Source organism: Podarcis cretensis (assembly GCF_951804945.1).
Source record: "Podarcis cretensis genome assembly, chromosome: 4".
Taxonomy (NCBI): domain Eukaryota; kingdom Metazoa; phylum Chordata; class Lepidosauria; order Squamata; family Lacertidae; genus Podarcis; species Podarcis cretensis.
In genome coordinates this window covers 3,544,210-3,566,013 of record NC_137173.1, presented here as the reverse complement: position 1 = coordinate 3,566,013, position 21,804 = coordinate 3,544,210, and the positions used below count along the sequence as shown (strand labels likewise).

At 48.8% G+C, this 21,804-nt stretch overlaps 1 protein-coding gene across 1 annotated transcript in view; it reads left to right on the top strand.

Annotated features, from left to right (window-relative positions):
- Positions 1–21,804, top strand: part of LOC307214855 (uncharacterized protein) — a gene marked incomplete at its 5' end in the record, with an annotated part of 46,507 nt that overhangs the window by 22,053 nt on the left and 2,650 nt on the right. The window lies entirely within an intron of this gene.

Genomic DNA, 21,804 nt, shown 5'->3' with positions numbered 1-21,804 from the left:
AGATGTATTTTTGCACCACAAACATATGAAATGGGCACAAACATCCAAATGCTCTCAGTAGGTAAGTCTTTCTCAAAGGCCCATCTGTAGTTAGAGATGCCCTGTTTCACCTGTGACAGAAGCAGGCACTCCTGGCGTCTTGCTTACCTTTTTTCTCTTGCAGGTGACAGAAGGATGCCGGCAAGACCTCCTGATCTGCCTTTTCATGGGGGCAGAAGGGAAGCAGCGGCTGTGGAACCAGATCAGGTCAGGGGAAGCTGCCTTGTGGGGACAGAGGCCGAGGGATGGAGCAGTGTCATGGACCGGTTGGGCACGGAGGAATGGTGGGAGGATGCAGCTGGGGAACCAGGAAAGGAAGACGGCTCAGAGCCCAAGGACTGGAGGTGGAGGAAGGATGAGCGGTCAGAGGGAGAAGAGGGAGAAGCCTGGGAAGAGGAAGTGTCAGAAGCTAAAGGGGAAACAGGGCTTAGTGAGCTGGGAGACTCTGTGGCAGAATGCAGTGCAGAATCAGAGGCAGAAGAGGAAGGAGGCAAGTGGGGGGAGGGAGGTTGAGAGGCAGAGGTGAGTCAGGAGAAGGAGGAGCCACCGGTGGCTCCCTCTGCTTTTGCCAGACGCCACCCTCCCTGCTTGTCTCTCAGAGCCAGGAGACCCCCCTGCATTTCAGGAATCTCTGCTAGATCATCCAAGACCAAAAGAGACTTATTTTATTTCTAGATTGATAACTGAATGCAAAAATTTGTTTCTAAGCAGTGGACAAATGAGAACAAATAGTGACCTGAAAACACAAGGTGGAATACCACCTATTTGCACAAAGACGAATACCCATAATTAAAATGCAGAATAAAATAAGCATCCATAAATAAAATGTGCAGCAAAGCAATCCTATTGAAACAACACCGCAATTTACAGGAAGGAAACCACATAGCATTCTGGAGCAGATCATATTTCTGCTGTCTCAGAGGCGGACATTTCCCTTTTTCTTTTAGGGTCCAGTGTGCTTTGAAGATGTTGCTCTTCGTTTCACGGACGAGGAGTGGGCGTTGCTGGATCCTGACCAGAGAGCTCTGCATAAGGACGTCATGGAGGAGACTCATGGGATCGTGGCCTCTCTTGGTAAGCCTCCCTGTGGTATCGTCATATATGCCTGGAAATTCAAAAAATACCTCTATGTGACCAACCTCATATATTTTCACAGAGCTCAACAGAGCCCCCCATAACACCTGGGAACCTAACACCCCCACAATAAACAGTAAATTACAGTTTTTTCTTTGAACAATCTTCTTCAAATTATTCCTTTTTCTACCACGATTGGGCTGGTCTGAACTGCCCAGGCCATATTCAATGTCAGCTTCAGAAAGATAAGTAGCTTCAGGTTTTCTGTTTTTGCACCTGTCACTCTTGGATTGACCAAAGAGACGACTGACATTGGAGATGGAGGGGATGCCATAACTGGGCCAAACAAAATTCATCCCAGAGAAGAACTACACTTATTGAATCTCAGGAAAAGTAGCGGTGATGATGATGATGATGATGATGATGATGATGATATTAATACAGTGGTACCTCAGTTTACAAACTTTAATAATAATAATAATAATAATAATAATAATAATAATAACAACAACAAAAACAACAATAATAAGAAACTTAAAATTTTCCGGAAGAGGACTGTTCTTAAATCGAGGTACCACTGTAGTAATAATAAGATTTTTTTATTTCTACCCTGCCCATCTGGCTGGGTTCCTCCAGCCATTCTGGGCGCCTTCCAACATATATATAAACATGAAACATAAATAATTATAATCTGATCCCATATAAAAAGAACATTAACTTTATTCTTTTTACCAATCCATTTTTATTGTTTTCTTTACACAGTCATTTTACAATGCATTAAATCACATATATACTTTTAGCTCTGCCGAGCTTGCGACTTCCCTCCCTCCCTTCAGCAGGTATCCCTTATTTTCTCCAGTCGCGTATTTTAATTTCTAACCTTGTATCTGTCTTATACATTGTAGGAGTTATTTCAATCCTGCCAGGGTTTTTAAATTTTTTACAATTATCCTTTAAGTACACAGTACATTTACTCCAACTTTCCTGAAATCTCTGATCGTCCTGATCCCGAATCCTGCCAGTCAGTTTGGCTAATTCCGTGTAGTTCATCAGTTTTGTCTGCTACTCCACAATGGTGGGAACTTATTGTAATTTCCAGTTTGGGGCCAATATATTCCTTGCCGCAGCTGTGGCGTACATAAATAGCCTTTGGTCTGTTTTCTTAACCTCCTTCCCCTTCAAACCCAACAAAAAACCTCTGGTTTTTTGGGAAAGGTATATTTAAGTACTTTCTTAAGTTCATTATAGATCAACTCCCCAAAATTCTTGACTTTATCACAAGTCCACCACATATGATAGAAGTCTCCATCCACCTTTTTACATTTCCAGCATTTCTTATCCCTCATCCTATACATTTTCGCCAGTTTTACTGGTGTCATATGCCACCTATATATCATCTTCATTAAATTTTCTTTTAAAGCCATACACGCCGTTAATTTCATACTTTTGTTCCATAATTTTAGCCATGCATCCAGTTCAATAGTATGCCTAAAATCTATATCCCATTTTATCATTGCTTCTTTCACCTCTTCAACTTTTGAAACTGTAATGGTTGTAAGGGGGTTACTTGTGCGTAAATTGCCTTCGGTTTAGTTGATTGCTTGCCCAACCATGCTTAGGCTCACAGCTCGCCCTCCGTGACCTACTAGTCACTTGCAGAATCCGTCAGTGGGCGTTTCTTGAATCTTTTCCAGCATAAAAGCTGCTTGACACCAAGTCTCCGCCTATGTTCCCTGCGCGGAACTCGTCTGCGCAAGTAAGGGGAAGGCTGGGGCGTGCCAGCGCTCTCTCCACTAGCTTCTGGTGAAGTGTCTCGGAGCCCTGTGGCCAATTCCTCCATCTCCCTCTCTTCTCTACTGGTGTTACGCTGAATTCCTTCCCCCCTGCTGGTCCCCTCTCCGGCATCGCTGTGGAGCCCTGCCTCCGCCTCTCGCTCTGATGTCAGTTCCCTGACATCCACGTCCCTCCCAGGACCCCCTCCACCCCCGGCCTTACCCTGTGACGTGACCTTATCACCTTCTTCAGCCGACAATGCAGGGAACCCCCGAAAGGAGCTGCTGTCGTCGTCAGAGGACTCAAACCCCGCTTCCCACCCGCTCCGATTACTTTGCACGGGACGGGCTTCCCAATCTGATTCCTCCTCTCCTGACGATTCTCTTCCTTCCTCTTCGGAAGCTGGAAAACCCACGAAATCCTCCTCCTCATCATCGGTGGTGGCAAATTGCTCCTCCCAGAATCTCTCCAGGGGTTTGGGCTTCCTCGGATACCTGTTGTGGAACTCTTCCACCAGATATCCATCATCTATTTCCCCCGCGGGAACCCACGTGTTTTCTGCCTCGGGTTCCCCCTCCCAAGCTACTAGGTACACCACCTGCCGCCCCTGCCAGCGCAAATCCAGGATCTCCATTACCTGGTGGTGGAGTTCCCTCTCTTCCAGTTGTGGATGTGTGAGCCCTTCCCCTCCTACCCCCTGGACCCTCTGCTCCCCTCTGTACGGTGAGAGCAGTGACCTATGAAATACCGGGTGGATTGCTGTCTGGCAACTTGAGCCGGAATGCCACCGGGTTCACTTGGTGTGTCACCTCAAATGGTCTGAGCCATCTGGGCCTTAGTTTCTTACACCCGCCCTTGAAGGGTAAGCCTTGGGTGGATAACCACACCCGGTCCCCCACCCTTATGGTCTCCCCTTCCCGGCAACGTTTGTCTGCTTGTCTCTTGTACGTCTCCTTGGCCCTTTCCAGATTTATCTTAAGCTGCTGGTGCAGGGCTTCCATTTCTTCCACGAACTGCTCTGCAGCGGGCACGCTCCACCCTTCCTCCCCCCTCCCGGGAAAGGCCCTGGGGTGACACCCATAATTAGCCATGAACGGGCTCATCCCCGTGGACACATGCTCCGCATTATTATACGCAAACTCCGCCAGTGCTAGCTTTTCTACCCAATCGTTCTGTCTCTCGTTGACGTAACAGCGTAGATATTGCTTTAAAATGCTGTTCGCCCTCTCTGCTTGCCCGTTAGTCTCCGGGTGCCTCGCCGTCGAGAATCCCACCTCCACCTGCAATAAGTTCATAAGTCTCCTCCAGAACCTCGAGGTAAATTGTCTCCCTCGGTCAGAGATAACCCTCGAAGATAACTCCCATGCAACCTGAAGATGTGATTCACGAACAACTGGGTGGTTTCCTCTGCTGTTACTGCATGTGAGCACGCTATAAAATGGCACATCTTGGTTAGCAGATCTACTACTACCATGACTGCTGTCTTCCCTCTGGATTTGGGTAGATCTGTCATGAAATCGATAGACACCACCTCCCAGGGTCTTCCCGGTGTGGGTAAGGGTTGCAGTAGCCCTGCCGGGGCCACCCTCTCCCCCTTGGCCCTTTGGCAGCGGTCACACCCCCTTACATACTCTCGTACATCTTCCCTCACCCTTGGCAACCAGAACTCTCTAGTAACCAGTAATATAGTTTTGTGTTGCCCAAAGTGCTCTGCTGTTGGGTTGTCGTGAAGCTGTTTGAGTACCCTTTCCTGCAAGGCCTCCCCGGGCACATACATTGCTCCCTTGTAATACAGCAGTCCTTCCCTTTCCTCAAAGCCTCCCTGGTCTCCCCCAGTTCCCCTGAGTTCCCTGATTCTGGTTTGGGCGAATTCGTCCTGGCGAATCAACTCGGTTAGTTCTCGTTTCCCAACCAACGCTCCCCCCCCACACCCATCGTTCCTCAGGGAACACGTGTCGAGGCTCCGGCTGTCCTCCTTACGTGTACTCCAGCTTCCGGGAAAGTGCGTCTGCCCTCACGTTCTCTTCTCCCGGCACGTACTTGATCTCAAAGGAGAACTTGGAGAACTCCTGTGCCCATCGAATCTGTCTCTGGTTGAGGACTCGAGCCGTTCTCCAATATTCCAAGTTCTTGTGATCGGTGCACACCTGAATCTTGTGCTGAGCCCCTATTAGGAGATGTCTCCACTGCCGAAAGGCTGCGTAAATAGCTAGCAGTTCGCGATCATACACCGTGTAGTTCTGCTCCGATTTGTTCAGTTTCCGTGAGAAGAAGGCGCACGGCCTCCAGGTGTGTTGGCTCCCTCCCGGCTGCAGCAACACCGCCCCTACCGCTCGGTCAGGGGCTCAGGAACAGAAGCACAGGGAAGAGGGGAGATGGAGAGCGAAGGGGAAGAATCTGAGGGCAGCGTAGGAGAAGATGACAGTGGCCCGAGAGATTCCATGAGCCTCTCCAGCGAATCGGAAGATTCACAGAAGGGGGCGCCGGTGGCCAGGGCAAGGGGGGTCCCAAGGGGGACACTCCAGAAGCAAGGGGCCAGCGGGGACTCCCAGAGCAGCAGTTGGAGATCAGGACCAGCTTCCCCACCTGAGCATAGTGGGGGGGAAGAGTCCCAGGTATCGGGGGTAGCGTCTCCCCCAGCAGGGAGAGAAGAGGAGTCAGGGCTGACCACGCCTCCATCGGAGAGTCAGGCAACGGAGGGGAGGTCAGGTCCAGCTAGCATCCCGGAAGAGGGAAGCAGTGACAGAAGCAGTGTAATGGCCAGGAGGAAGGTCACTGGGTTGGTGCGAGAGCCAAGTTCAAAAGTACAGGCGCGCAGGGCAGCGGAGACAGGGGGAGGAGTCAGGGGACTCAGCGTCAGAAGAGTCCAGAAAGGGGAATGCCCCAGCGGGCAGGAGGACCCAGAGGAGAAGAGAGCAGAGGAAGAGGTGGAGCAGGGCTAGAATCTTAAACTGGTGTCAGGGGGGGAGGAGATTCAGACGGAACTTCGGCGGTCTAGGGTTTAAGACGTAGAGCTGCGCGCTACGGCTTTGGAATGGAAACTGAACTTCAATAAAGACTTTTGTATATAACGACGACCTGGCGTTGGTCCTCTGTGAGCTGGGACCTTGGGCAGCTTTGACAGTAAGTTCCGTCTCACAAAAAAAAAACCTTCGCAGCGTGAGTTGACGCAGCGAGGGGCAAGACTTGATATTTTGCGAGCTCACGAAGATCGGGAAGGATGGCTACAGAGGAGAAATTGACAGCCCTGCAAGAAGCAGTCACGAGGCTCTCCATGGAAGTAGCAGCCACCAGAAAGAGAGAGGAGGAATCAGCTGCGTTCTGCCAGGATCTGCAAACCAGGTTGGAAATTTTGAGAAAGGAGGGGCTACCAGGTGCCAAGCCGGAGGGGATTGGCCTCGGAAAGAGGGGGGGCAGCCTCGTGTCTCATTTCGATGGGAGCCTGCAGCAGTATCCTAACTTCAGAGCAGACGTAGTGTTCGCGCTCAAGTTGCTTCAGAAAGACTTTAGAGATGAGGAGGAGAAAGTGGGGTTCATAATAACTCATCTGCATGGAGAAGCTAAAGCGTGGCTGCACAATCTTTGGCGCGACAATGATCCCGCCCTCCAAAATTCAGATGCCTTTATTAAGGCTATGGACGCTTGTTTTCAATCTGCAGTGGATGTGGACGTTGCCAGGAGGGAAATGCATGGATTGAAACAAGGCAAAGCCACTGTGAGACAATATCACTCCCGCTTTTTTGCGTTGGTTAATGCGCTGGGATGGGAAAAGGACTCAGCTGCCGTCTGAGACCTGTTCTGGGAAGGGCTGAATGGGGCGGTGAAAGATGAAATTGCGAGGGGGGAGAGGCCCAAGAGCACCACGGAAGTCGTCCAAAGAGCGCTGGTGATTGGGGTGCGTCTGGAAGACCGCCCGTGGAGCAAGGATGAAGGGCGTTGGGGACGCACACTAGCCAGATCACCTCCTTTCTTACCCAGAGAGACAGCGCGCGCCCAGTCCACACCTCCACTGGGAGGGGGAGAAGAGCCGATGGAGATAGGTGGTGCCAGGGCTCAGGCAGCCACCAGAGCCCCAACACCGGGAGCAGTCAAGGCGAAGCCTCCTAGAGGGAGCAGGAAGTGTTACATCTGTGACAGTGCACAGCACATGGCCAAAGAGTGTCCCCAGAGGCTCCACAAGCACACTGCAGCCTCAGCAACAGTAAGGGGAGCAGTTCAGCAGGGGGAACAGCTACAGGGAAACGACCAAGCCTGGTTGGAGGCAGAGCCACTGGGGCCCAGCCAGGCGAGTCAGTGAAGCAGCCCCCAGGGATTTTACAGCCCACAGACCCCCTCCCGCCCAAACCAGTGGTGCAACTCACTGCATCACTCCAGCTACCCAATGGACTCACCATGGAAGTCCCTATTACCATTGACTCTGGTAGTAATGCAGACTTTATAGGAGGGGATTTCATCAAACAACATCGCATAGCGCTTTTACCAGCCACTATGCCCCTGAACATTGTCACGGTTGATGGAAGAGAGCTACTGGGAGGACAGGTGGTACAGCAAACACCGCCTATGGTGATGCGAATTGGGAATCACCGCGAAGTCATCAGCTTCAACGTCACTCACCTGTCAGACACACCCATAGTATTGGGCATGAGTTGGCTGGACAGGCACAGCCCGGCATTAGCATGGTACCAGCGTCAATTGACCTTCTGCTCCTCCTACTGCGCAGAACACTGCATCCTGACCAGCCAGGAAGATGAGGGGCAAGAGGATGAACCACAGCTACACTTGGGCATGCTGCAAGCGGTACCCAACAAGTACAAGGCGTTTTTGGAGGTCTTCTGCGAGAAGGAAGCGGACAAGCTGCCTCCCCACAGGCCCTACGACTGCAAGATTGACCTCCTGCCGGGGGCGACGCTGCCGACTGGAAAACTGTATTCCATGTCTGAAGACGAACTGCAGGAACTCAGGGAGTTCATAGACCACAACTTGAAGCGGGGATTCATCCAAGAATCCAAAGCAGTGGGGGGCAGTCCAGTGTTTTTTGTGAAGAAAAAAGACACGCCCCAAAAGAGGCTTGTAGTTGATTACAGGGTCATAAATTCGAGGACGAAGCCCACGGCATTCCCCATGCCCAAGATCGATGACCTGCTGGCGACGGTGAGGAAGGGTCGCATCTTCACCAAGTTGGATCTGCGAGGGGCGTACAACCTTATACGCATGAGAGAGGGCGACGAGTGGAAAACACCCATGTTTACGCCTTTGGGCACCTATGAATACAGAGTTATGCCGTTTGGCTTGCAAAATGGCTCCCACTGTTTCCAAGCCTTCATGCACCACGTGTTAGCAGGACTTCTCTACAAGAAGTGCGTCTGCTTCCTGGACGACATTCTGATCTTCTCGGAATCGCAGGAGGCTCACGAGAAGGACGTCAAGGAAGTTCTGCAGAGGCTACGGGAGCACAGACTTTACGCCAAACTGGAGAAGTGCCAGTTCAACATGACGGAGGTGGATTTCCTGGGCTACAAGCTGTCCGACGAGGGACTCGCCATGGACAGCACCAAGGTCCGCTCGGTGTTGGACTGGAAGAGCCCGCGCAATCGGAAGGAGGTCCAGAAGTTCGTCGGCTTCACCAACTTTTATCGCAAGTTCATCAAGGGGTTCGCAATGCATACGGCGGCCATCAGCTCCAAGAAGAAGAAATTCGTCTGGACGGACCAAGCGGAGCAGTCCTTTCAGCGGCTCGAGCGTCTCTTCGCGTCCGAAGAACAGCTGCTACACGTCAACCCCAGCCGACCAATGAGGGTTGAAACGGATGCCTCAGACAGAGCCGTGGGGGCGGTCCTGTTGCAGCAAGATCCGCAAGGGGACTGGAGGCCGTGTGCTTTCTACTCCAGGAAACTCAGCAAGTCGGAGCAGAACTACACCATCTGGGACAGGGAGTTGCTGGCCATTCATGCAGCCTTCAAGGCGTGGCGGCACTTCCTCATCGGAGCCAAACACACGGTGCAGGTCCGCACGGACCATAAGAACCTGGAGTACTGGCGCACAGCGAGGTTCCTGAACCAGAGACGCATCCGCTGGGCGGAGTTCTTTGCGGATTTTGACTTCAGGATAGAATACATCCCAGGAGACAACAACGTCATGGCGGATGCGCTATCCAGGAAGCCGCAGTATCTCGAGGAAGCGGCACCGGTGGCGGCCAAGCACATTTTCGCACCGAAAGCGTGGGCGTGCGCTTCAGCCACCGTGGACCTGGACGCGGTACGTCGCGTGCTGCAGGCGGATTCCTTCGCACAATCCAAGATGGAGGAGGTGCGAAGAGGCACGGCGAAGGACGACGAGTTCCAGATATGCGACGGACTGCTCATCCGCAAAGGGGCCCTCTACGTGCCGGGAGATGACCTCCGCGCGAAAGTACTGCAGCAGTTACACGACGCGCCCAGCCCCGGGCACTTCGGCAAGGACAAGACGGCGGAATTAGTAGCCAGAGATTTTTGGTGGACCAAGATGAGGGGAGAAGTCGCAGAGTACGTTACTAGGTGTGACACATGCCAAAGGGCCAAGCCAGTACACAGGCCGCCGGCGGGACTGCTGGAACCGCTACAGACGCCGCTCGAACCGTGGGAGAGAGTGGCCCTGGACTTTGTCACAGATCTGCCCAGCTCGCGGGGCAAAACGGCGGTACTCGTGGTCGTAGACATGTTCACCAAGATGGCGCACTTCATCCCTTGCGCGAAGGTGGCCACGGCGGAACAGACCGCCAAACTGTTCATAGACCACGTGTTCAAAGTGCACGGCTTACCGCGGTCCATCCTGTCCGACCGGGGTCGCCAGTTCATAATAATAATAATAATAATAATAATAATTTATTATTTATACCCCGCCCATCTGGCTGAGTTTCCCCAGCCACTCTGGGCGGCTCCCAATCAATGTTAAAAACAATACAGCATTACATATTAAAAACTTCCCTGAACAGGGCTGCCTTAAGATGTCTTCTGAATGTCAGGTAATTCTTTATCTCTTTGACATCTGATGGGAGGGCGTTCCACAGGTCGGGCGCCACTACCGAGAAGGCCCTCTGCCTGGTTCCCTGTAGCCTCACTTCTCGCAATGAGGGAACCGCCAGAAGGCCCTCGGCGCTGGATCTCAGTGTCCGGGCTGAACGATGGGGGTGGAGATGCTCCTTCAGGTATACAGGACCGAGGCCGTTTAGGGCTTTAAAGGTCAGCACCAACACTTTGAATCGTGCTCGGAAACGTACTGGGAGCCAGTGCAGATCTCTCAGAACCGGTGTTATGTGGTCCCGGCGAACTTCTGGCAGAAGCTGCTGGGCATCCTGAACGTCAAGATCAACTTAACGTCGGCACGACACCCGCAGACCAACGGACAAGCGGAGAGGGTCAGCGCCATCATGCAGCAGTACCTGAGATGCTACGCGAATCAACAGCCCTCGACCTGGGTGGACTACCTACCGCTGGCCGAGTTTGCCTACAACAACACGAAGCACGTGTCCACGGGGGTGACACCGTTCTTCGCCAATAATGGGCGGCATCCCAGAACCTTCCTGGGATTAGAGAGAGTGGGGGAAGGGGAGCCACAGGGAGCAGAGGCCTTGGCAGCGGAGCTACAGGAGGTCCACGAGCAACTCCGACGGCAGTTGGAGCTAGCAAAACACGCCTACAAAGTGTAGGCAGACAAACACAGGAGAGTTGGGGAAGACATCCAGGTGGGGGCCTGGGTCTGGTTAGCAGCCCAGGCAGTGCCGGCCAGATCGTTAGCTAAGAAGAAGCTTGGACACAAGCAGCTAGGGCCTTACCAAGTCGAGGCACAGATCAATCCAGTAGCCTTCCGGTTGACACTCCCGGAGGGCTCCAGAATGCATCCGGTCTTTCATAGATCAGTGCTCCCCACAGGTTTCAGGCGCCAGGGACCGCACCAGGCCCGCTCAGCGAGGCGCCCACGAAGGGGGGGTCACCGAGAGCAGAGCCACTCAACGAGGTCACAGAGATTTTAGACTCGAGATGGGGGGAAGAGGGGGTTGAATATCTCCTCGCCAGGGAAGGTACCCCAGCCAGCGCCAACAGGTGGGTACCGTACTATACCGTGGAGGAGCACTACCTCAAAGACGAGTTTCATGCACTCTTCCCACACAGACCCATGCCGGCAGATTATTTTGATGAATATCTTTTCACACCCACACTCTCAGCCAGCACGTTCCAGGGGTTCTCACCAGCTGAGGAAACGGCGCCAGAGACTACCTCCCCAGAGGGATCAATCTCAGGGTTTGGCACAGACCGCTCTTATTGGTGGGAAGATCAACCGGAAGTGGGGTGGAGCAGGGAACTGCCGGGAGGGCCCTTGCACACAACGTCACCCGAGGCAACAGGGGGAGAGGGGGACATGGACGTGTTGTGGGAGGATCCTGGGTTCGAGCACACCTGCAGAGAAATGGAAGCAGAGGAGATCGACGTCGACGAGCCCGTCATGGACTGGCAGGAGCCAGCCGGCTGGCTGCACACCAGGGGAGATGAGCTGTATCCTGCACTCACCCCCACAACACTGGAGCACCCGGAACCCACACCAGAAGAGGGAGAGGGGGGAAGGGGGGGCTTCGAGGGGGGATGGATGTCAGGGGCTCAGGAGCAGAAGCACAGGGAAGAGGGGAGATGGAGAGCGAAGGGGAAGAATCTGAATCCCAGAAGAGGGAAGCAGTGACAGAAGCAGTGTAACGGTCAGGAGGAAGGTCACTGGGTTGGCGCGAGAGCCAAGTTCAAAAGTACAGGCGCGCAGGGCAGCAGAGAACGAGGATTGGGAACCGGGTCCTAAAGCCCGCCGGAGACAGGGGGAGGAGTCAGGGGACTCAGCGTCAGAAGAGTCCAGAAAGGGGAATGCCCCAGCGGACAGGAGGACCCAGAGGAGAAGAGAGCAGAGGAAGAGGTGGAGCAGGGCTAGAATCTTAAACTAGTGTCAGGGGGGAGGAGATTCAGACGGAACTTCGGCGGTCTAGGGTTTAAGACGTAGAGCTGCGCGCTACGGCTTTGGAATGGAAACTGAACTTCAATAAAGACTTTTGTATATAACGACGACCTGGCGTTGGTCCTCTGTGAGCTGGGACCTTGGGCAGCTTTGACAGATGTGTTGGTCTCCAGCCTCATCGGCTTCTGCAGATCCATTTGCAGGAGCTGTTCCTCCGAGGCGAATGCCTTCTTTAGCCTTTTGAAGGATCATTGGGCACTATCCGTCCAGACAAACTTCTTTTTGCTACTGAGACAATCCGTGATGGGTGCGGTTAAGTGGGCGAAGTTCTTGATGAACTTCCGGTAGAAGTTGCTGAACCCGAGGAACCTCTGCACATCCTTCCGGGTTTTGGGGGCCTTCCATTCCAGCACCGCCTGCACCTTACCAGGGTCCATGGCTAGGCCTCTGTCTGACAACCGGTACCCCAGAAATTCCACTTCTCTGGCGTGAAATTGGCACTTCTCCAGCTTGACCCATATCTGATGCTCTTGTAGCCTCTTCAGCACTTCCCTGACATCCTGGACATGTTGTTTTTCATTGTCCGAATAGATCAGGACGTCGTCCAGAAATGCTACGCAGTTTTTGTACAGCAGGGGTCCCAGCACATGGTGCATGAAGCTTTGAAAACAGGCTGAGCCTGACTGTAATCCAAATGGCATGACTAGAAACTCAAAGGCCCCTAGGGGGGATGAACATGGTGGTTTTCCATTCGTCCCCCTCCCTCATTCTAATCAAATTGTATGCTCCCCGGAGGTCCAGCTTGGTAAAGATCTTACCCTTCCTTACCCGAGTTAGAATATCATCAATTCTGGGCATAGGGAAGGTCACGGGTTCCGATACGAGGTTTAATTTTCTATAGTCCACGACCAGCCTAAGCTGATCCGTGTCTTTTTTGTCCACAAAGAACACAGGACTGCCCCCCACTGCCTTAGATTCTCTTATGAACCCCCTCTTTAAGTTCTTGTCAATAAAGTCTCTCAACTCCTGCATCTCCCGGTCCGACATGGCATACAGCCTACCCACCGGCAGCTGCGCCCCAGGGAGTAGGTTGATTTGGCAGTCAAAGGGCCTATGTGGCGGCAGCCGGTCCGCCTCCCTCTCGCTGAAGACCTCCTGTAAGTCCGCGTACTGTGGCGGCACCTCTGCTCTCTGCTTCAGTGTGGTTGCTGCCACTCTGGCCAACTTCACCCTGGGCTTCTCCCCCCCCCCCAGACAGTGTTCCAAACAGTGCGCTGACCCAAAGGTGACTGTCCGTTGATGCCAAGCCACCACCGGATCATGTAGTACTAGCCAGCTCATGCCCAGTATTATCGGGGGTCCCGCCAGTGTGGCCACATGAAAGGCAATGGTTTCTGTGTGTCTGGACACTCTCATTCTCATTGGTGGGGTTCGATGTGTCACCTCCCCTCCCAGCAGCTCCCTGCCATCTATCGTGGTCACTTGGAGTGGGAAATCCAGTGGCAGCAGGTGGAGTTGGTGCTCTAGTGCAAACTCCTTGCTAAAAAAATTACAGGAGCTGCCTGAGTCCAGCATTGCCTTCACCTTGACTGGGTGTCCGTTTGGGAGTTCTAGCACCACCTCTATCGCTATAGAAGCCTTGGGTGGGTCCGGTTGGGGCACTTCTGTTAGTTGTTCGCTTGGCTGCTGCGCCCCCCTGTGGGCAGTCAAGCGCTGGCGTTTCCCTGCACCTTTTCCCGCCCCCTCCTCCTCGCTTCCAGCGGCTCCCACCATCCCTTGCCAAGCCTTTCTTTGTGGACAGACCCTGGCAAAGTGTCCTGGCCGTTGGCAGAGGAAACACTTCTTGGTGCTTTCCCCAGCCTTTCCCTCCCTTTTGACTCCTTGGTTGCCGCTCGAAACCTCCCCCGCGAGCGCTCCATCGATTTCCATTGGCACCACATCATCGGCAGGCTGCCTTGGCATCTCAGGAATACGATAGTCAGGGCAATGCTCTCCTCTCCCTTCCCGCCTTTCCAAAGCGCGCGCTTCCTGGCGTGTGCCTATCGCAAGCGCAGATTTGGTCAGTTCATAGACTGCGGGCGGGGGGCGCGGGAGAGCTCGTCTTTCACGGAGACAACCCCTCCTCAAACAGCATCCGTATGGGCGGGTCATCTAGATCCCATTCGAGCCGGTGTATTAGCATCGCAAAGCGGGACCAGTAGTCTCTAACAGATAGATCCCCTTGCTTGCATCTCATCAACTCCCTCTGGGTCACACTCTGCCCAAATTGGTTTGAATACATTGCGTCCATCGCCTGGAGAAACTTCCGGACGTCCCTCATGGCAGCATTCTGTGTGGCCATTAGGGGCCTGACTCATTCGCGCGCGCCATCCTGAAGGTGCCCCACGATATACGCCACCCTCTCTGCATCGTCAGCAAAGTCATTGTGCTGCAGCTCCAAAGCGTACTCTATTTCCGTCCGGAACCCATTATAGTCCTGTGGCTTCCCCCTGAACTTGTGTACCAGTCCAGGCACCTTCTTTGCTACTGGGGTGGGTCTAACCTGCGCATCCTGGGTTCGCCTCTCATCTAGCCACGCCGTCAGCAACGCTACATGCTGTTCCAGCTCCCGGTTCCTCTTTACCAGGTCTTGCACACCAGCTGTTTGCTCCGCGGCACCGGCGCCTCCAGTCAAACTCATGGTTCCCCTGCCTGCGCACAAGTAATTTCAGGGACTGACGGATTGCTGTAATGGTTGTAAGGGGGTTACTTGTGCGTAAATTGCCTTCGGTTTAGTTGATTGCTTGCCCAATCATGCTTAGGCTCACAGCTCGCCCTCCGTGACCTGCTAGTCACTTGCAGAATCCGTCAGTGGGCGTTTCTTGAATCTTTTCCAGCATAAAAGCTGTTTGACACCAAGTCTCCGCCTATGTTCCCTGCGCGGAACTCATCTGCGCAAGTAAGGGGAAGGCTGGGGCGTGCCAGCGCTCTCTCCACTAGCTTCTGATGAAGTGTCTCGGAGCCCTGTGGCCAATTCCTCCATCTCCCTCTCTTCTCTACTGGTGTTACGCTGAATTCCTTCCCCCCTGCTGGTCCCCTCTCCGGCATCGCTCTGGAGCCCTGCCTCCGCCTCTCGCTCTGATGTCAGTTCCCTGACAGAAACCATTCTAATAACAAATCATATATCTTAGATAGTATTCTACCTCTGCCTTCCTCTAATTCTAACTGAAATCTTGATTTTTTTATCTTTAAACCCGGCTTTCCTTTTATCAAAACAAAATAAAAGAAAAAAATTCCTTCCAGTAGCACCTTAAAGACCAACTAAGTTAGTTCTAGGTATGAGCTTTCGTGTGCATGCACACTTCTTCTGAGTATTCTTTTGTTTTGACTATGGCAGACCAACACGGCTACCTATCTGTAACTTTCCTTTTATCCTCACTCAATATATCATTCACCTGATGGTATTGCAACCAACCTGTAACCATGCCTTCCGTTTGATCATATGGTTTACGTTTTAACCCTTGTTCCATTTTTCTAATAATTTCCTCATAGGTGGCTCACCTTCCTTCCATATTTACTTTTTTAACTGTCAGTACTTCTATTGGTGATATCCACCATGGGGTTTTCGTTTCCAATAAATATTTGTTTCTTTCCCATACTTCATAAATTGACCTTCTGATCACATGGTTTAAAAAACCTTTATGAACTTTTACCTTATCATACCACAGGTACGAGTGCCACCAGTACCTGTTGTCATGACCTTCTAAATCCAATAGGTCCGTATTTTCCAATGTTATCCATTCCTTTAATAATACGAGACAGGATGCTTCATAATAGAGATTCATACTTGGTAAGGCAAATCCACCTCTTTCTTTTTCATCTATCAACATTTTCATTTTGATCCTCGGCTTCTTTCCCTGCCAGACAAATCTTGACACTATTTTTTGCCATTCTCTACATTGTCCTGTCCCTTTAATCAATGGAATTGTTTGGAATAAGAATAACATTCTAGGTAAAACGTTCATCTTAATCACCAATATTCTGCCCAAAAAGGATAATTTCAAACTGTTCCAAATTTCTAAATCTTTCTTAATCTCTCTCCACGTGGTTTCATAATTATCTTTATACAATTTTTCCCCTGTTGTCAACCAAATTCCAAGGTATCGTATTTTTTGCCCTATAGGACGCACTTTTTACCCTCCAAAAATGAAGGGGAAATCTGTGTGCTTCCTATGGGGCGAATGCAGGCTTTCGCTGAAGCTTGGAGAGTGAGAGGGGTCGGTGCGCACCGACCCCTCTCGCTCTCCAGGCTTCAGGAAGCTATCAGCAAGCCTGGGGAGCCCGCGGAAGTTCCCGCACGGCTCCCTAGGCTGCGGATAGCAGCCTGCTGCCCAGAGCGTGGGGCGCGTTGAAGCAGAGTGCCCCGCACTTCGGGCAGATATCCTTTTCTCCTCTAAAAACTACAGTAGGTGCGTATTTAAAAGCTCGGGCTTCCCCCGCAGCTGGGGGGGGGGATAATTTTTTTTCTTTATTCCCCTCCCCCAAAATTAGGTGCGTCCTATAGGGCGAAAAATACGGTATTTCACTTTCTTAACCACCATAATTCCTGTCCTGTGTTGCAATTCCTCTGTCTCTTCTTTATTCATATTTTTTACCAGCATTTTGGTCTTATTTCTATTGAGTTTGAATCCTGCAACTTCTCCAAATTCCTCCATTCTCTCTAGGGCTTTTTGTACACTGTTCTTTGGGTCTTCTAATGTTAAAACTAAATAATCAGCAAACGCTTTTACTTTAAACTCTTTCGATCCTACCTTAATACCTCTGATTTCTGACACTTCTCTCAAATTCTTGTTTAATACCTCCAAAAGTGTAATAAACAACAGGAGCGACAAAGGACACCCTGCCTGGTACCTTCAGAGATTTCAAAGTTGTCAGACAAATTATTATTTATAATAAGTTTGGCTTTTTGTTCTGAGTATATAGCCTCAATACCTTTCAAAAACATTTCTCCTATTCCCATTGTTTTTAGGTTTTCTTTCATAAACCGCCATGAAACATTATCAAATGCTTTCTCTGCATCAGTGAACACCAAGGCCGCTTGTTTATCATTTCTAGACTCCCAAGTATTCAATTATAGCCACTATGTTCCTAACATTGTCCTTCAGTTGTCGCCCTGGTAGGAAACCAGCTTGATCTTTATGTATTACTTCCTTTAAAAGTTTTTTTAATCTGTCGGCCAGCACATCCACAAATAATTTATAGTCATTGTTCAATAAGGAAATAGGTCTATAATTTTTAACACTCAAACCATCTGTATCTTTCTTTGGGATTAAAGTGATGTACGCCTCTTTCCAGGTATTTGGAATTTTCCCTTCCTTCAAAATGTTATTCATAACCTCACACAGCACAGGTAATAATGGTCCACATAGTGTCTTATAATATTTTGCCGGAATGCCGTCAGGGCCTGGAGCTTTCCCTATCTTCATTCTCTTTATCGCCTTCTCAATTTCTTGTTCTGTAATTATCTGGTTTAATTGTTCCTTTTCTCCTGGGGGGATCTGCTGTAATTGATGACTTTTCTATTTTCTATTTTCTTACAATCTTCTTTCTCTGTCTTATACAAATCTTTATAAAATTTCAGAAAAGTCTTTCTAATTTCTTTGGGGTCTTCAATGATGTTTTCTGCCTCTCTTATCTTACACATTGTGTTTTGTTTTTGTCTTGCCTTTAATTGCCATGCCAATAATTTTCCAGTTTTGTTGGCGGATTCAAAATTCCTTTGTCTCATTGTTTTTGTTTTCCACTCTACATCCTGACTCACCAACATAGAGAACTGAGTCTGAAACAATTTAATATTTTGTCTTATTAGCTCAACTTTTGGTTTTATTTCAGCAGTCTCTCATTGTCCATGAGATGGGACAGGATTTCTTCTTTCTTCCTCTCCTCTTTTCTGTTTTTTTTTAATATTTATTAGAAATTACAAAAATTACAAAAAAAAGCAAAAGAGAGAACAACAAAAAATTAACAAAACATACATAACAGTACATCAAAAAAGAAAAAACACACACATAAAAACCAATACACCAATAACAATAAAAAAACACATCCAATATTCCATATCTCCATCCTTCATTTACTTGTTTCATCAACCTCCTCACACCTCCCTTTTTGTATTCTAGTTTAGTTATTTGTTTCAGCAAATTCTTTCCATCTTTCTCAATTTTTATTGAGTAATTTGTCTTAACAGTCTAACCTATTAGTTAACTCAGCAAATCCTTTCCATCTTTCACTATATTCTGTCATTCAATTTACCTTAATTTATTTTAACCTTATCTTTCTATAAAATACCTTAAAGCTTAAAACTTAATATTTATTTGTACATAATTCCTTATATCATTTCTACTAAAGCCAAATATTTTCATTCCAACATTTTCCTAATGCTCATTAATTTTACACTAATTCCCAATATAAGTTTTTTTTAAAAAAAATAAATCTTCTAATCTTCCTCCAGCGTCTCTTCTTCCTGGTCTCGGGTTATGTCAGTCCTTACTGTCCGTTCCATCTAGTCCATCAACCTGGTAATCTTATGTCCGAGGCTCTTAAGTCTTTTCCATGTCCCTTCTGCAGATCTTCTTCTTGTTTGTACTTGCACTTTACCTTATCTTTTGTTGATCTCTTTCTTAATTCCTTTCCTTTCTCATTGAGGAGTAGGTCTCGGGGATGTTCCAAATCAAAAATATCTCCGTCTCTCCTCAGCAGATTGTCCCATTCCCCACAGTCCCATTCCCCACAATCAACAGTGTAGTCCAGAAAATATTTAAAGGCATGTTTCAAAGTGCCTCCAAACTTAAGGGCCCCCACAACTCCAGACCCCCCCTGGCCCACTCCAGATTCAACCTTCAACAACAACGGCTTATGCTCCTGTAGGGCCTCGGGCTTCTCCATTTGTATTACTTGAGGTTCAACAGCAGCCTCCTCCATTATCTTCTGCATTTGCACTTGCTCTGTCAAAGCAGGTTCTTGAGTTGGCTCCTGGATGGTTTCTGTATAAGTATTCGCTGTTTGTCCAAAAGTTTTGACTGCAACAGTCATCAAGTCCATCTTCTCATGCATCTGCTCCAACAAAGCGCTTGTCTTGCAAAAGGCAAACACCAAAACTTCTTCCAAACACAGTTTTGTTCAAGGTCACAGTCTGATCCCACGATCCTTATCACCGCAGCTGTAGAGTCCCCAGATCGACTCCAGCAACAATTTAACAAGCTCCCTCTAGAGGAGACAATTTCTATTTGTATCCATCTTTTGAAAGCAGATCCAACAAAAAAAAGTTACTTTCATTTTTCAGATTTCTTGTTTCTTTTAAATGCAAAAGGCAACATTGGAGACAATTTGTTTCTCTTCTTTAACTATCTGTCAAAGGATGCTCCTTTCACAGTCAATGAACTTCACCAAAAATCTCTGTCTCTGACACCCCGTTCCCAGGTTTGAGACGGTGGAAATTTATCTTTCTTTACTCTCTCTCCTGCAGGCTTAAACAGTCAAAATTCCCCCTCTTTACTCCTGCTTCCAAGAGGGGTTTAGATGGTTAAAACAGGAGGAATTTTAAACCTTTATGTACAACTTTCCAGACTTTAGCTTGCACAATTTTTGCTTCAGGCCATTTACAAAGCAGAAGGCAGACTTCCTGTTTAGAACCTTCCCGCTTGAGTGCCAAATTAAAATGTTTCTTAGCCCAATTTTCCGTTCTACTCATGGGTACTTGTTTAGAGTCCAATTGTCCACAGGAAAAAGTCAGCACTCTCCGGCAACGGCTGTGCGGCTGCACTCCACAAAAATAGCGGTCGATTCAAAACACCGCGCCGCTCACCCCAAGTCGCTTCGGATCCCCGAAAAAGGGGTTTCCTTGCGTGTAGGGGGGGCGCTCCTGGTGTCAGCCGAATCCCAGATTCCCAGGCTTCATCCGCCTGGGATTTTTAAAGGGTCTCCGCCTTCACCGCAGCGACAAGACCCGATTTTCGCGGAGCGGGTTCCTCTGGATCAGAGGAATTCCGCTATTGCCGATGGCGCTAATCCGGAAGTCTCCCTCTTTTCTGAAAACTGTTCTTTTGGATCAGGAATCCTCTCATTACAACTTTGCGTGCATCCCATACTGTTTTAATGGGTGTTCCTTTGTTTAAATTCCACTTATTCTGTAATTGTCTCTTTTGCCTAATTTACTATCTTTTGGTCATTGAATAAACTTTCATTCATCCTCCATCTGAATGATGAAGGGTCTTTTCCTTTTAACTCCAAATATAACGAATTATGTTCTGATAATGTCCTTGGGAGAATCTCAATTTTGGAAATTCTTGGCACCAATTCTTTAGAAGTCCAAATGTAATTTTTTCTACCAAAGCTTGGATTTGGACCTGGAAAGAATGTGAACTGTTTTGTTGTGGGATTTCTAAGTCTCCAAATATCTGTTAGCCCCATAGTGTCTGATATATCAAAATATGTTTTTGGTAGTTTACCTTCATTTGTGTCTTGCCTTGTCGTTGATCTATCCAAATCTGGAATAACCACACTGTTGAAATCCCCCATTACTATCACACTCTGATCCAAAAATTCTGATAATGTTTCATTGAGCTTCGAATAAAAGTCGGCTTTTTTGTCATTAGGTGCGTAGATTCCCACAATGATTACCTTTCCCCCCTGGAACGTAATTTGCACTATCAGCACTTTCCCCTCCTCATCTTTATAAATTAATTTTGGGTCATATTTCTCCTTTATATACAATACAACCCCTCTTTTTTTGTTTGTGTCTGAGGCAATAAAATCTTTCCCCAATCTTTTAGTTCCTAAAATCCTCTTATGTTTCCTTGTGACATGTGTTTCCTGTAAACAGGTTATATCTAAATTCCATTTAATCAAGACATGTTTGATTTTGTGCCTTTTATTTTTATTTTTAACTCCATTCACATTCTATGAAAGTATTTTCAGAGCCTTTTTCTGGTTTGTATAAGTCTACTATCAAACATGGGGGTCCTTGTTATTATTATCCTCTTCTTCCTCTTCTCCCTCTTCTTCTCCTCTTCAGACTGCTCCCGTCCTGGTCTTACCTTCTCCACTTTTCCCAACTCTTTATCATATCTTCTGGAGAATTTTTCCAGATCCTGAAGGCTACTTAGTTTGAACCTCTTGTCTTTGTAATAGAAGGAAATTCCTTCTGGAAATTCCCATCTATGCTGGATTCCATTTTGCTTTAACTGGCCAACTGGTTGGTGGCAGCGGATTAGTGGTGTACGGGTCAATAGTCCGTGAGATGACTGGAGGCTCCGTACGAACGCCACAGTTGCCGCCATAGATTTCTGATTGGGTTAATGTTTGGGCTATTCCCAAGCCATTCCAGCAGTGCAATAGGATTATCTTTAAAGCACCTTTTGCACACAGCATGGAACATTCATGGAACTGAATCCTGTTGAAATAGGAAAGAAAGAAAAAGAAAGAAAGAAAGAAAGATTTGTATAAATATATATAGAAATGCTTCAGTATCTGGGAAAAGATCACTTGTGGAACGCTTCAGTTTGGGCTCAACATTCCCATTAATGATGCAAATTCTGCCCACACCTTTTGCTGCCATACAACCTCAGATCATCACACTGTCTGGGTGTTTCACAGTCGGTGTAATGCAAGTAGGATATAAATCTTCTCTGATTCTTCTCCTCTTGCCCAGTTAAAGAAACTTGCATATTTCATGCCATCACTACCATGAAAGGTAGTGACGCATTGTTCTGCTGTCCAGTTAACATGGGTTTAATCTTTTCAACTTTTGCTTGAGAGATTACAATGGCTATTTCCTTAGAATTCTAACATCTAGATCAGTCCTTGCACTCAGCTTCCCATTACATTATGCCATGTCATCTTGTATACACCCAGAAGATTTTCTTCTGTCATGTAGGGACAGTCTCTCCACTTGTCCATCGTCACTTGCCT